Below are 12,611 nucleotides of genomic sequence, written 5' to 3' on the forward strand. Positions count from 1 at the left end.
TATTCCCAGAAAGGTTATCCGTTGAGAGGGGATTAAAAACACTCTTCTGGAAATTCGTGCATAAGCCCAGGCTGCTTAAATGATTCAGCACTAAATCTCGGTGAGAGAGTGCTTGAGTCTGTGATTGAGCTAGCACCAGCCAATCGTCCAAGTAATTCAACACACGAACGCCCTGGAGCCACAACGGGGCCAGAGCTGCGTCCATGCATTTTGAAAAAGTTCGGGGAGCCAGGGCTAAGCCGAACGGAAGAACACGGTATTGATACGCTTTGCCCTCTAAAGCGAATCTGAGGAACTTCCTGTGTCTCTTGATGATCTGAATATGAAAATATGCATCCTTCAGATCGATCGTGACAAACCAAGTGTTTGGTTGAATCTGAGACCAAATGGACTTTACCGTTAACATCTTGAATTTGCTCGTCCTGAGTGCAAGATTCAAACGGCGTAGATCCAATATGGGTCGCAAACCGCCCCCTTTTTTTGGTACAACAAAATAGCGGCTGTAAAAAAACCTGACTCCATCTGAGAGGGGAGTTACTTCTTCTATAGCCCCTTTCTTCAGCAGAGCTGTCATTTCTTGCCGCAGCACCGCGACTTCCTCTGGTGTCACACACCGTGGGAAGAATTCCGCGGAAAGGAGGCGGGCCTTTTTGAAACTGAATGGTGTATCCGAGACGAATCGTGCGTAACACCTATTGCGAAATGCCGGGCAAGCGTTTCCCACGCGGCCTGAAATAGCGTCAGTGGTTTCAAGGTTTCCGCCTTTTTCAGCGTTTTCATACGCGTTAACATGCCCGAATACGGAAAGCTCGCGGCGTCCGTAAGCCAGGGAAGCGCGTGCGTCAAATCCGTTGCATCTCGTTGTGTATAATCCTGAAGCGTGTCCACGGCAGGAATTAATCCAACAAGATGAACATCGGGCTCTGCCGCTAGCGAAAAAGCGGCGGCTGTATGAGCCGTCATAAACGGGCCGTCTTTGCCAGACCCTTGTAGCGTTCCTCGGATTCTGAAGGCTGAATCGCGCAGAGTGTCTGAGGAAACGCCTGACATGGTTGCTCGATCCAATGCTGCTTGAAGCGCCTTTTGCGGCGAGACAGTGAATGTTAGAGCGTGGGGACTGCAGTGAGAGGGTTGGATGCGCGAAAACGGTCCAATAGTGCTCTCTAGCGGAGGGCACAGTCCCTGGCAAGCAGCGAGAATATCAGGAGCTGCTATTAGGAGCCCGAGAGCGAGAGGCATTAGCCGTAGAACTCAGGTCTAATCTTTTCCGCTGTCGCTGGCGAGCTGGTGGAAAAGCCTTAGGACCCCAGTCCTTACGAGGGGGCGCCATAGGCGAAGGCTCTTCCCCGTGAGGCAGCCCGTTGGCGGTTTGAAGAGGTTGAACGAGACCGCGCGGGCGCCTGCCGCCGTTCAGTCTCTCTGGGGTCTGCGTGGAATCAGCTGGCGGAAAGCGGCTGATTGCTGTTTCGCTGCCCTAAATTTATCCACCACCGACGTAACTGCCTCTCCAAACAAACCGTCCTTAGAAATGGGCGCGTCCATGAGAAAAGATTTATCCTTTTCCTTGATATCGGTGAGATTCAGCCAAAGGTGGCGCTCGACCGTAATCAAACTAGCCATGGAACGGCCCACTGCCCGAGCAGTATGTTTGGGTAGCGCGTAGCGCCAAATCCGTTGCTCGACGCAGCTCTTTCACAGCCTCGGGTGTGATGCCCTCCCCCTCGTCGAGATCCTTTAAAAGCTCCGCTTGGTAGGGCCTGGAGGACCGCCATAGAGTGGAGCGATGCGGCCGCCTGGCCAGCAGCCATGTAAGATTTCCCGACGAGGCTAGACGTGACTCGACACGCCTTCGAAGGAAGGAGGGGGCGAGACTTCCATGCCGTGGCCGAATTAGGCGCCAGATGTTCGGCGAGAGTCTCCTCAACCGGAGGCATCGCTGTATAGCCACGGTTTCGCCATATCTGAAATGGTGGCGAAATCCGCAGCCGCAGCGTTCGTGATGCGCGCCGAGTAGGGCTGCTTCCAGGACCTCGAAACCTCCTGGTGGAGGTCCGGGAAAAAAGGCAGGGGCCTACGGGGCTGCGCAGGAGCACGACTAGTTAAAAAACGGTAGTCCAGCTTAGATGAAGGTTGGGCCTCGGCCTTCTCAACCTCCCAATCCAGTCCCAGCTTACCCACCGCACGAGAGACCACATCCAACAGCTCGCTGTAGGAGGGGGAAACGCGCTTCTCCTGTCCGCTAGGAGGGAGAGGGCTGTCCGTATCTGCCACGAAGTCCTCAGACTCCGAGGCCGCGGTGGATAAGACGTCGTCGTCGAACTGCCCACAACCGAAGGAGATAGCATCGTATGCCTCCGGGGTGGGCTGTAAACCCCCGTCCGAGAACACAACGGGTTCGACGAAGGTGGCATCCTGCACTCGGGTAGGGGAGAGCGAGCGATGTGGAGAAAAACTCCAGCGCCGCGCTGTCGTCGTAAGTGAGGTCGCATATGTCTCCCCAAGCCATCGCCTCGTGCGGTGCCTCGGCAGCCGCAGAAGCGACATGGCGGGGGTTAGACGCGGGGGCGACCTTGGAAAACACTTCTACCCTCGAGCGCAGTACTTTAAGTCGCAGGCCATCACAGTGGGGACAAGAGGAAAGGCCACTAAGCGCAGACTGCGCGTGATGTAATCCCAAACAGACTACGCACCTTTCGTGAGTGTCTCCCTTAGTGATGAACCTGGTACACGGTTCCTTGCACTTTCGAAAGCTCATCGCGTCCGCGAAGAGGAGTTAACACACTGCTCGAGAAAACCGCTATGAACGCGAGATGATTCCAGGGCACAGATGATTCTCTTTCCTGAAGGAAATGAAATCTGAGCGAAATAGCGCGCGGCGCCCGGGTATACGATGCGTACGCATGCGTAGGGCGGTGCCAAGCGCTATTTGGCCAATAGGATTGGCGAGATGGTATAGGGCTTCAGACATTCGTCACACCGAAGGTGTTCCCATACGGTGACGTCACCGCAGCATCGAAGTGACCTATGAAAGGGAACCTGCGACTCTCTGTCGCACAGTAGAGAAATTACTGTTTGGACAGGAGGAGAAGCTCGCAGGCAATCTTTTACTGTCTATGAGGCTATCGGGGGGATGTGGAGGCATGAAGTCAAGGGAGAAGCCCATAGAGAGTCCATAAAAGACACGGGACAAAATTATTCAACAACGTCTGCAAGATTTGGTGGGTGATTCAGATTTCTCTTGGCACAGCGATTAGAAGACTTACAATTGTCAGACAGGTTGCTCACGTGACATTTATGTCATCAAGCTGAGTTTGAGACTGCAATCAGCAATACACTCGACTCCCAGGAAGTGCGTGCTTCTAATTGACTTCACTTGTCTCCGTTGAATCCAACGGGGTCGCTGTGTCCATTTCTTTTACTGTCTATGGTGTGTTCACGGTGTGTGTGTGTTCACTGCTGTGTGTGTGCACTTTGTATGGGTTAAATGCAGAGCACGAATTCTGAGTATGGGTCAACACACTTGGCTGTATGTCACTTTCACTTTAATAATAAACGAGCGCTGCTGCGCGCATGCCCAAGTACACCCAGCTGCAGCCTGCAGATCGAGGCAGGGCTGCACCTGGGGCGGGGTTGCACGTGCAGCACCGCCCCATACCTACTCTGATTGGTTTGATCGTCTTTCATAGACATACAGGTCCTTCTCAAAAAATTAGCATATTGTGAAAAAGTTCATTATTTTCCATAATGTAATGATAAAAATTAAACTTTCATATATTTTAGATTCATTGCACACCAACTGAAATATTTCAGGTCTTTTATTGTTTTAATACTGATGATTTTGGCATACAGCTCATGAAAACCCAAAATTCCTATCTCAAAAAATTAGCATATTTCATCCGACCAATAAAAGAAAAGTGTTTTTAATACAAAAAAAAGTCAACCTTCAAATAATTATGTTCAGTTATGCACTCAATACTTGGTTGGGAATCCTTTTGCAGAAATGACTGCATCAATGCGGCGTGGCACTGCTGAGGTGTTATGGAGGCCCAGGATGCTTCGATTGCGGCCTTAAGCTCATCCAGAGTGTTGGGTCTTGCGTCTCTCAACTTTCTCTTCACAATATCCCACAGATTCTCTATGGGGTTCAGGTCAGGAGAGTTGGCAGGCCAATTGAGCACAGTAATACCATGGTCAGTAAACCATTTACCAGTGGTTTTGGCACTGTGAGCAGGTGCCAGGTCATGCTGAAAAACGAAATCTTCATCTCCATAAAGCTTTTCAGCAGATGGAAGCATGAAGTGCTCCAAAATCTCCTGATAGCTATCTGCATTGACCCTGCCCTTGATAAAACACAGTGGACCAACACCAGCAGCTGACATGGCACCCCAGACCATCACTGACTGTGGGTACTTGACACTGGACTTCAGGCATTTTGGCATTTCCTTCTCCCCAGTCTTCCTCCAGACTCTGGCACCTTGATTTCCGAATGACATGCAAAATTTGCTTTCATCCGAAAAAAGTACTTTGGACCACTGAGCAACAGTCCAGTGCTGCTTCTCTGTAGCCCAGGTCAGGCGCTTCTGCCGCTGTTTCTGGTTCAAAAGCACACGCCTGTGCACGGTGGCTCTGGATGTTTCTACTCCAGACTCAGTCCACTGCTTCCGCAGGTCCCCCAAGGTCTGGAATCGGTCCTTCTCCACAATCTTCCTCAGGGTCCGGTCACCTCTTCTCGTTGTGCAGCGTTTTTTGCCACACTTTTTCCTTCCCACAGACTTCCCACTGAGGTACAGCACTCTGGGAACAGCCTATTCGTTCAGAAATTTCTTTCTGTGTCTTACCCTCTCGCTTGAGGGTGTCAATGATGGCCTTCTGGACAGCAGTCAGGTCGGCAGTCTTACCCATGATTGCGGTTTTTAGTAATGAACCAGGCTGGGAGTTTTTAAAAGCCTCAGGAATCTTTTGCAGGTGTTTAGAGTTAATTAGTTGATTCAGATGATTAGGTTAATAGCTCGTTTAGAGAACCTTTTCATGATATGCTAATTTTTTGAGATAGGAATTTTGGGTTTTCATGAGCTGTATGCCAAAATCATCAGTATTAAAACAATAAAAGACCTGAAATATTTCAGTTGGTGAGCAATGAATCTAAAATATATGAAAGTTTAATTTTTATCATTACATTATGGAAAATAATGAACTTTTTCACAATATGCTAATTTTTTGAGAAGGACCTGTACATGATAGGAAATGTGTGTGTAGTTGGTGTAGGACAGAGTATGTTGATTAAAAAGCTAAAAATGCTGTGCAGTTTTACAAAGCCTTTACTATAATGCAGTTGTTTATTGTTAATTTGACTCACTATAATTGAATCAAGAGATGTTTACTGCAAGTTTAATCTGGACCAGTCAAATTCACAAATTAATCATTGGGACTTTCAAAAGCATTTAACGTGAAAGTACGTGGACTGATGCATTAAAACGGTGTTTTAAAAAGACCAAACTCAGTAAACAAAGCATTATATTCACAGACAAGCAGATATGAGCCCAGAATACGAACGCAACGTGATTAATTAGGCGTTAAGCATTTTCCTCCCATAACCTGCTTGTCTGTAAATAGAATGCTTTGTTAAAAATGTTTACTGAGTTAGGTCAGCTTTTTAAAACACGTTTTAATGCATTACGCCACCTTAAGCATTTTCCTTTTAGTCTAATGGTTTTCTATGGGAGGAAAACACGTAACGCGTGATTAAACGCATTGCATTCTTATTCTGGACTCATCTGCTTGTCTGTGAATATAATACTTTATTAATAATGTGTTTACTGAGTTTAGTCTTTTAAAAACACAGTTTTAATGCATTATGCCACGTTAAACTTACAAACCCGATTCCAAAAAAGTTGGGACACTGTACGAATTGTGAATAAAAAAGGAATGGAATAATTTACAAATCTCATAAACTTATATTTTATTCACAATAGAATATAGATAACTTATCAAATGTTGAAAGTGAGACATTTTGAAATGTCCAGCCAAATATTGGCTCATTTTGGATTTCATGTGAGCTACACATTCCTAAAAAAGTTGGGACAGGTAGCAATAAGAGGCTGGAAAAGTTAAATGTACATATAAGGAACAGCTGGAGGACCAGTTTGCAACTTATTAGATCAATTGGCAACTTGATTTGGTATAAAAAGAGCCTCTCAGAGTGGCAGTGTTTCTCAGAAGTCAGGATGGGCAAAGAATCACCAATTCCCCCAATGCTGCAGCGAAAAATAGTGGAGCAATATCAGAAAGGAGTTTCTCAGATAAAAATTGCAAAGAGCTTGAAGTTATCATCATCTACAGTGCATAATATCATCCAAAGATTCAGAGAATCTGGAACAATCTCTGTGAGTAAGGGTCAAGGCCGGAAAATCATACTGGATGCCTGTGATCTTCGGGCCCTTAGGCGGCACTGCATCACATACCGGAATGCTACTGTAATGGAAATCACAACATGGGCTCAGGAATACTTCCAGAAAACATTGTCGGTGAACACAATCCACCGTGCCATTCGCCCTCGCCGGCTAAAACTCTATAGGTCAAAAATGAAGCCATATCTAAACATGATCCAGAACCGCAGGCGTTTTCTCTGGTCCAATTTAAAATGGACTGTGGCAAAGTGGAAAACTGTTCTGTGGTCTGACGAATCAAAATTTGAAGTTCTTTTTGGAAAACTGGGACGCCATGTCATCCGGACTAAAGAGGACAAGGACAACCCAAGTTGTTATCAGCGCTCAGTTCAGAAGCCTGCATCTCTGATGGTGTGGGGTTGCAGGAGTGCGTGTGGCATGGGCAGCTTACAGATCTGGAAAGGCACCATCAATGCTGAAAGGTATATCCAAGTTCTAGAACAACATATGCTCCCATCCGGACGTCGTCTCTTTCAGGGAAGACCTTGCATTTTCCAACATGACAATGCCAGACCACACACTGCATCAATTACAACATCATGGCTCCGTAGAAGAAGGATCCGGGTACTGAAATGGCCAGCCTTCAGTCCAGATCTTTCACCCATAGAAAACATTCAGCGCATCATAAAGAGGAAGATGCGACAAAGAAGACCTAAGACAGTCGAGCAGCTAGAAGCCTGTATTAGACATGAATGGGAGAACATTCCTATTCCTAAACTTGAGCAACTTGTCTCCTCAGTCCCCAGACATTTGCAGACTGTAATAAAAAGAACAGGGGATGCCACACAATGGTAAACATGGTCTTGTCCCAACTTTTTTGAGATGTGTTGATGCCATGAAATTTAAAATCAACTTATTTTTCCCTTAAAATGATACACTTTCTCAGTTTAAACGTTTAATGTCATCTATGTTGTATTCTGAATAAAATATTGAAATTTGAAACTTCCACATCATTTCATTCTGTTTTTATTCACAATTTGTACAGTGTCCCAACTTTTTTGGAATCGGGTTTGTAGAATGTCCCAAATCATTCCAGCTGATTGAAAAGAATCTGCTCAATAATGGTCGTAAAATGGGTATCGGAGAAGATACCAGTTTAATATATTAATTTAATATAAATAGATGATACTTTATGAAGTAGAAATAAAAGTTTCTCGATTTCTTCACTTTAAAATAATGAGGAGCAGCATATTTTCTGAAATAAAAGGGAGGAAAATTGCAATATAGTAAAGAAAATTCAAGTTTCATAAAAATTGAAATGGCACACAGACACATTATTGCAGTGTCATTTATCAACTGCATTACAGATTATTATATGTAACAATATGTCATGTTATATAAATTAAAACAATACTGATACATCATTTTCATTTCCTTTCTCATACTCTGATGATATGAAATAATAAAATTTTCAAAAATTATTTGATTCATAATTCATTTTTCTATCTAAAGGCCTGATCCTCCCACTATGGATAATAAACCCAATTAATTTACTAAATGTAGTGGGTTGTTCGTCTGTTAGCCTAAAAGTCAGCTTAATTTAATAAAATCATTTCACAGACATGAAGAGTTACAGACTAATGTTTTTTTTTTTCTTCTGTGCATTATAATGAAGGCTTTATAAAACTGCACAGCATTTTTAGCTTTTTAATCAACATACTCTGTCCTACACCAACTACACTCAAATTTCCTATCATGTATGTCTATGAAAGACGATCAAACCAATCAGCTGCAGCCGAGTGCTTCTCCGCATGCGCGCTAAACACCGGAACACAAGAGCACCCTAACGGAAGCTAGAATCCTTCTTGGCGCCGGGAAAAAGGTGGATGGTTCGTTACCTCGTGGCTGAGCAAAAGGAACGTAGGCTACCCCTCTAGAGAAGCTTACCAAACTATGACAACTTCTGCCTCGGAAAGAGTCCACACGGTTTCATTTACCTCAGCACTGTGATGTCTACTGACAAGGTAAAAAAATGTTACGTTTAAGGACAAAACCCGCGCGTTTGAAACTAGTGTTGAATTTGAAAATATTAACATCAATTACTCTTTAAAAATGATATATTATCCCGACCCAAATTGCCCAAAAGTCTTGGCAATGAATCCGTACCGTCTACAAATGAAGCCAAATCACATGTGGGGGTAACGCTGTCAATCACTAGCCAATTTGTCATTCACTGATGCATGTATGAAATTCCGACAATAAAAAATTAACAACACTAATGTGTTTACCGTTATGTTGCTCTATATTTTCACACAGAACTAGAGGAAGTCTTTCGTGAAGTTCATATTGTAGAACATTACAGAACTTTGCACAGGCAAAACTTGTCCAGCAGCTTTCAAGGATTGTACCAATCTGGAACATTTAGAAGATAAAAGACAGGATAAAAGACCCTTTACCATGTAACTTATTAGACATAATGATCACTTTTACAGATTCGTTATCGTGGTAAAAACCCTCAGTCATGAATCACATTTGTCTGCTGATCCCTCCAGCACCACATCAGCAACTCTGCAGTGTGCGTGTGTTTTTAGTAACATTGTGATGACTGATTTGATTGGATTGAGTATTTGGGCTTTTTTGTTTGTTTGTTAGCCTGTTTATTTTAAATGTTTGAAAACTGCCGATCTGACCCCAAACAGCCCAAATTTTGTCCACCTGCTCAAGCCAATTTTTGCCCGCACAAATTTAACGGTAAAATGTAAACTGCATTTAAACAAACTGCAACGTAACTTTCATAGCTTCTTTCTCTTTAAATGTTTTGTTCTGATTAATTTTAATTGAAGTAAAATGTTGATTCAATAAGAGCCTGATTAAAGATAAATATCAGTGTCTGTCTTATATAAATTGTTTACTATTTACAAATATTAAAGTTCTTAAAGGGGTAGTTCACCCAAAAATTTAAATTGTCGTCATTTACTCAACATCATGTCATTCCAAACCTGTATGAATATCTTTCTTCTGTGGAACTTAAGATATATCGAGAAATTCAATAAATTGTGCATCCCTATGCTGAAAACTGCTTTTTTAACCTTTGCACAAAAGTAGTGTTTATATTATTGATGTGTGTTTCAGATGGATAAAATATTCATATTACTTCAGAAGTTCAGACTGGATAAATACTACAAAAAATTCATTGATCTTGGGATTAAAGAAGAACTGGATTTTTTTGACAGCGTCAATGATGTGACCTTAAAAACCATGGGTATGAGTTCTATTCTTAGTTGTTGTTTGGCTTATTTAAATCTGTTCTGTTAATATTTATTATTTTGATACATCATAATGCATGACATTATACAAGGTGGTTTCAACAAATACCATTTTTTCTATTAGCAATATAGTGCACTATATTGGGACCATGTCAAAGTGTGTTGAACCATATTGGGTAAATGCCTTGTCAAGTAAAAAATATATGTATATTTCATCTATATTTGATTGTAATAAAAGAAAATCTAAAATTATTGGACATGCATGTCTCCTCACAAAGATAATCACAGATAGGATGATCGGTAGGGCTGTGCAAAAAATCGAATGCGATTTTCATGTGCATCTCCTGTAATTAGCATATATCTCCAGCACATGCGTTAAGATCAGGGTTGCCAGGTTTTCACAACAAATCCTGCCCAGTTGCTTCTCAAAACTAGTCCAAAACTAGCCCAATCGCGTTTCCAGGAGGTTCCCCGATACAAATTGCATCCCGGGGTTAAAATATGTTTTTTGGCAGGGTTGCCTTGGTAAAATTCGCATTTTAGGGGCGAAATATCACGTTATTGGTAGTGGGGTCGCTTCAACCCGCGGACATGAAAAACAACCGCAGACCTGGCAACACTGGTTCAGGTGGAGCAGCATTTACTACACAGAGCCGTAGTCCACCGACAAGCTACACAAAATTGCTTTCAAAATCTACAAAGAATCGCCTGCTTTTTTTAAAAATCGATTTTGTGTAGATTGTCAGTGAATTATGGCTCTGTGTAGTAAATGCCAACCAGTGTTTCCAAGTCTGTGGTTGTTTTTCATGTTCGCGGGTTGAAGCGACCCCAATACCAATAACGTGATATTTAGCCCCTAAAATGTGAATATTACCAGGGGAACCCTGCCAAAAACGTGTATTTTTATCGCCCGGAAAAGCAATTGGGCAGGTTTTGTTTTGAAAACCTGGCAATCCTGATCTGAACGCACGTGCTGGAGATATACTACTAATCACAGGAGCGCCTTTACTGAGGTGATGTGCATGGAAATCGCATTTGATTTTTTGCGCACCCCTAATGATCGGCAGTTTCTAAATGGTCAAAAGGGGAGGAAGTCCAACTTACAGTAGTGACTGGCATCTTATCCCATTCTCCCCTACAAGTTTTCATGAAATTAATCACCTCCATATTGAATATTACAGGTAATTTTCTTTTTGTTTTGTTAAAAGATTTTTCACAAGCAGAGAGGAACCGGTATGACAATATGGTTGCTTATCTGCGAAGAATTGGCAATGCACCAGTTCCAGAGATGCAAGGAATGCATGTAATGAAGTCTCTTAATTCATTTCGTATATCCTACCGATTTCCAAAATGTGCTGGGATACAAGAAATCACAGGTAACTCTTTATAATACACACTTCATAAATTGTACTAATGTTGTTTCTTATTCTAAAAGACAATTACAGTAATAAGGGCACGGAGAGATGTCAAAACAAGATGCATGTGCTTAAATTTAAGTACACATATCATCCTTAATATTAAGTACATATATCTAGATTTATTTAGGTTTTATGACTTTTACTTACTATCCAACCTCTGTCCAAAAATGTTTTGATTCAAAACTTGAGGAACAGTAGGTCTTCAAATGTAATGGTCTCCTTCAACATCTTCAAAATGAAGAAAACTTTTATGTTTTTTTTTTTTTACAAATAATATCAAAAGGGATCTACCATGAGCTCTGAGATGGTTCACAATTTAAGAGAGACTTTTATCAAAAGCAACTTAAAAATGAGGAACATCACAAGAAATGTATAATTTAAAAGTCAATAATTTCCATAGTATCACAATGCCAACTTTTAAGAGTAAGTGAAATTGTGTACATTTTAGAACAAACGTACGAATACCAAAGGGTAAAAAGGAATATGAAAAAGAGAGCTGATAAAAAAAATTGCTGTAAACCACCTTTTCATGTTACTGCTTTGATAAAATGGTTACCTTACAAGGGATTATAAAATAAACAGAAACATCTAGGTTACGATTGTAACCGTGGTTTCCTGAGAAGGGGAGAAGACGTGGCATCTGGAGTTATGCTTTAGGGAATGCCTTCAGAATGCCTGCTAAAATGTGACTCTCATTGACTGTTTATTGGAGCCGCTCCCAGAGCCCGATTTCTCTAACTGCAAGAGAAGGTATCTTAGATTTGATGCTCTAATGCAAGGGAAGCCCTGGCCTTTACAACCTTTCACCCTCCCTTGCAGGGCAGGTAAAGATGGCTGCCTGCTTCTCTGAGTGCATATTCATGGTGTGTGTTCAATACTCTGCTGTGTGTGTGCACTTGGATGGGTGAAATGCAGAGCACAATTAAATTTCCAAATATGGGACTCCATACTTGGCTACACCGCATCAGTTTCACTTTCACTTTACTCATATATTCAGGGAGAGATGGGAAATGAAGCAAAATATTTTTTGTAAAATAAAAAATGTAAATAATTTGGTAAGATATCTAGGTAAAATAGATGCAATAGAAAGGTCAGCTCGCTTCTGCCGAATTCCCATTTGGTGATGTACACTAATAAGTGACAGTCAGGAAGAAATGGAAGGCTGAAAGGGGATTGACGCTCATGTTCCACCATGAAGCACTTGTCCAAACAACCACAAGTGATTTCTCACATGAACAGGTCAAGTTCAACCTGTGCGTGGCACTGGCCAATACATCAAGCATTTCCCTGTATGCAGGGCTGACATGGGGAGTTAATTTAGTCGAAGCGTCATCCATTTCCTCAACTGCTTCCAGCTCCTTACAACTGGAAGACATCAGTAACATGCTTTCTGCTGGATCAGAGGAACCTGCTGAGCATGCCTCCAGATTATGCGGATTGCTTGAACTGGCTTAAGGAGACCGGGAACTGGTCACCACCTCCTAAGCAAGTCCAACCTGTGAACCCTGTAGTGTAGCCAGCACTCTGCCTCTGCATTCCCA

General features: G+C 42.7%; 1 protein-coding gene across 1 annotated transcript in view; it reads left to right on the plus strand.

The window, feature by feature from the left end:
* Positions 1-8,236: 8,236 nt before the first annotated feature.
* LOC109111021 (ubiquitin-conjugating enzyme E2 E1-like) overlaps positions 8,237-12,611 on the plus strand; it is a 164,009-nt gene continuing 159,634 nt past the window's right edge. The window contains exons 1-3 of the transcript XR_006155614.1: positions 8,237-8,410; positions 9,519-9,648; positions 10,861-11,028. The gene's annotated coding sequence lies outside the window, so the exon portion shown is untranslated. The remainder of the gene's footprint in view (positions 8,411-9,518; positions 9,649-10,860; positions 11,029-12,611) is intronic.

The sequence above is a fragment of the Cyprinus carpio genome, chromosome B9, assembly GCF_018340385.1.
Source record: "Cyprinus carpio isolate SPL01 chromosome B9, ASM1834038v1, whole genome shotgun sequence".
Taxonomy (NCBI): domain Eukaryota; kingdom Metazoa; phylum Chordata; class Actinopteri; order Cypriniformes; family Cyprinidae; genus Cyprinus; species Cyprinus carpio.